A 3,945-nucleotide genomic window follows, 5' to 3' on the forward strand; every position below is an offset into this window, starting at 1 on the left:
ATTTACCTGCGGGAATGCGCCGGGTCCGGGCTAAATCCGGGGGATTTGGGGAAAACTGGGCGGAATTCGGGGATTGGGGGAAATCTGGGGAAATTCGGGGGAAATTCGGGGGGAAATTTGGGGATTTTTGGGGAATTTTCAGGAAAATCTGGGGATTTCTGGAATTTTATAGGGAAATTTGGGGTTTTTTGGGATTTTTTGGGGGAATTTGGGGGATTTTTGGGAAAATTGGGGAAATTTGGGGAAATTCGGGGGGAAATTTGGGGGAATTTTGAAATATTTGGGATTTGGGGGGAAATTTGGGGACTTTGGGAAGTTTTGGGAAGTTTTGGGTATTTTGGGTTTTTTGAGGGGATTTTGGGGGAAAAGTTGGGGATTTTATGGGATTTTTTGGGGATTTCTGGGGAATTTCGGGAAAATTCGGGATTTGGGGGGAAATTTGGGGAAAATTTGGGGATTTGGGGGGATTTTTTGGGGATTTTGGGGGGAAATGTGGGGGCAATTTTTGGGAAACTTTTGGGGGGTTTTGAGGTAAATTTGGAGATTTTGGGGGGGTTTGGGCCGATTTTGGGGGAATTTTGGGAAAATTTGGGGATTTTGGGTGGAAATTTGGGGGAATTTTGGAAATATTTGGGGATTTGGGGGGAAATTTGGGGACTTTGGGGAAGTTTTGGGAAGTTTTGGGTATTTTGGGTTTTTTGAGGGGATTTTGGGGGAAAAGTTGGGGATTTTATGGGATTTTTTGGGGATTTCTGGGGAATTTCGGGAAAATTCGGGGATTTGGGGGGAAATTTGGGGAAAATTTGGGGATTTGGGGGGATTTTTTGGGGATTTTGGGGGAAATGTGGGGCAATTTTTGGATTTTTGGGACATTTCTGGACATTTTAGGGACATTTTGGGAAATTTTGGGGACATTTGGGGTCACTCACCTTCCTCTGCAGGCAGCTCTGGGGTGGGGGGAAGAGGGGACAGGTTAGAGGGGACCCCCAAAATCCCCCTCAAAAATCCCAAATCCCCCCAAAATCCCCAAAATTTTTACCAAAATCGCCCAAAAATCTACCCAAAAAAACCCCTAAAATTTAAAAAAAAACCCAAAAACCCCCAAATCCTCCCAAAATCTCCCCCATAAACACTGGAACACCCCCCAAAAAAAACCCCAAATCCCCCGAATTTTACCAAAATTCTGCCAAAAATCCCCAATCCCCCTAAATCCCCACCAAAATCCCCTCGAAAATCCCAGAAAATCCCTAAAATCCCCCAATTTTTTACCAAAAAACGCCAAAATCCCCCCAAAATCCCCCAAAATCCCCCCAAAAATGCAAAGAACCCCCTAAAATCTCGATTTTTTACTAAAATCCCCCCAAAATCCCAAAACGTCCCAAAATCCCCCCCAAAAAATCCCCAAATTCCCCAAGATGTTACCAAAATACCCCCCAAAATCCCAAAAAAACCCCAAAAATCCCCAAAATCCCCAAAAATCCCCAGAAAAGCCCAAAATCGCCTCAAAATCCCCAAATTTTTGCTAAAATCCCCCAAAATCTCAAAAATTCCCCCCAAATCACCAAAATTTTTACCAAAATCCCCAAAAAACTCCAAAATTGCCCCCAAACCCCCTAAAATTCCTCTAAATTCCCCCAAAACCCCCGACATAACTCCAAAAATCCCCCAAAATCCCAAAAATTTTGCCAAAATCCTCCAGAAAAAATCCCGAAATCCCCCAAAATCTCCCAATTTTTTACCAAAATGCCCCAAAAAATTCCTAAAAGCCAAAAAAATCCCCCCAAAACCCCCCAAAATCCCAGGTTTTAACAAAAATCCCCCAAAAAATCCCAAAAAATCCCCAACCGCCTGAAATCTCCCATTTTTTGGCTAAAATCTCCGCCCAGAATTCCCCCCAAAATCCCCAAATTTTCACCAAAATCCACCCAAATCCTCCCGAAAATCCCAAAATTTCCCAAAAATCCCCCTAAAATCCCAAATTTTTAACCATAATTCCCCTCAAAAACACCAAAATCCCCCCTAAAATCTCCAATTTTTTTACCAAAATCCGCCAAAATCCCCTCAAAAATAAAAAAAATCCCCCAAATTTCCCAAAAGCCCCCAAAATTTCCCAGATCCGCGCAAGTCCCCCAAAAAATCCCAAAATCTCCCCAAAATTCCCCCCAAATCCCCAAATTTTTACCAAAATCCTCCCAAAAATCCCAAAAAAACCCAAAAAAAATCCCAATTTTTAAACCAAAATTCCCCATTTTTTCCCAAAATTTCCAAAAATCCCCTAAAATTCCCAAAAAAAATCCCCTAAAATCCCCCCCAAAATCTCAATAAAACCCCAGAAAACCCCCAAAAAATCCCATAAAATCCTCAAAAATCCCAATTTTTTAACAAAATCTCCATTTTCCCCCCAAAACCCCGATTTTTTCCCAACTCCCCCCAAAAATCCCCAATTTTGGGCCAAAACCCCCCTGAAAATCGCAATAAAACCCTGGAAAACCCCAAAAAATCCCATAAACCCCTCAAAAATCCCAATTTTTTCCCAATTTCCCCCCAAAATCCCCAATTTTGGACCCAAATCCCTCCAAAATATCCCGAAATCCCCCCAAAAATCCCCAATTTTGGGCCAAAACCCCCCAAAAATCTCAATAAAACCCTGGAAAACCCCAAAAAATCCTATGAAACCCTTCAAAAATCCCAATTTTTTCCAAAATCTCCCATTTTTTCCCAAAAATCCCAATTTTTTCCAATTTCCCCCCCGAAAATCGCAATAAAACCCTGGAAAACCCCCAAAAATCCCATAAAAACCCTCAAAAATCCCAATTTTTTATCCAAAATCTCCCATTTTTTCCCAAAAATCCCAATTTTTTCCCAATTTCCCCCAAAAATCTCAATAAAACCCTGGAAAACCCCCAAAAATCCCATAAAACCCTCAAAAATCCCGATTTTTTATCAAAATCTCCCATTTCCCCCCCAAAATCCCCAATATTGACCCAAATCCCTCCAAAATATCCCGAAATCCCCCCAAAAATCCCCAATTTTGGGCCAAAACCCCCCGAAAATCGCAATAAAACCCCGGAAAACCACCCAAAAATCCCATAAAACCCTCAAAAATCCCAATTTTTTACCAAAATCTTCCATTTTTTTCCCAAAATCTCCCAATTTCCCGCCAAAATCCCCAATTTTGGACCCAAATCCCTCCAAAATATCCCGAAATCCCTCAAAAATCCCCAATTTTGGGCCAACCCCCCCCGAAAATCGCAATAAAAGCCCGGGGAACGGCCGCTTTTTGGCCCAGATCCCCGTTTTCCGCCGTTTTCCCCCCGAAAGGCCGCGAATTCTCCCCAGACGCGGCCTCACCGTTGGGCCCGTACTTCTCGAGGCTCCTCTTGACCTGCTCGGGGCTCAGCCCCACGGCCTCGCTCACCCCGAAGAACGCCAGGCAATTCCTCGGCCGTCTTGGCATGCGCGTTCTCCATGGTGGCCACCAAAAAACGGGGGGGAAACGGGGCGAAAAGCGGGGAAAAATGAGGGGAGAAATGAGAAAAAAATGGGGGAGAAATGAGAAAAAAATGGGGGAGAAATGAGGAAAAAATGGGGGAGAAATGAGGAAAAAATGGGGGAGAAATGAGAAAAAAATGGGGGAGAAATGAGAAAAAAATGGGGGATAAATGAGAAAAAAATGGGGGATAAATGAGAAAAAAATGGGGGAGAAATGAGGAAAAAATGGGGGAAATGAGAAAAAAAAATGGGGGATAAATGAGAAAAAAAATGGGGGATAAATGAGAAAAAAAATGGGAGAAATGAGAAAAAAATGGGGGATAAATGAGAAAAAAATGGGGATAAATGAGAAAAAAATGGGGGATAAATGAGAAAAAAATGGGGGAGAAATGAGGAAAAAAATGGGGGATAAATGAGAAGAAAATGGGGGATAAATGAGAAAAAAAAATGGGG

The sequence above is a fragment of the Anomalospiza imberbis genome, unplaced genomic scaffold (assembly GCF_031753505.1).
Source record: "Anomalospiza imberbis isolate Cuckoo-Finch-1a 21T00152 unplaced genomic scaffold, ASM3175350v1 scaffold_468, whole genome shotgun sequence".
NCBI lineage: Eukaryota > Metazoa > Chordata > Aves > Passeriformes > Viduidae > Anomalospiza > Anomalospiza imberbis.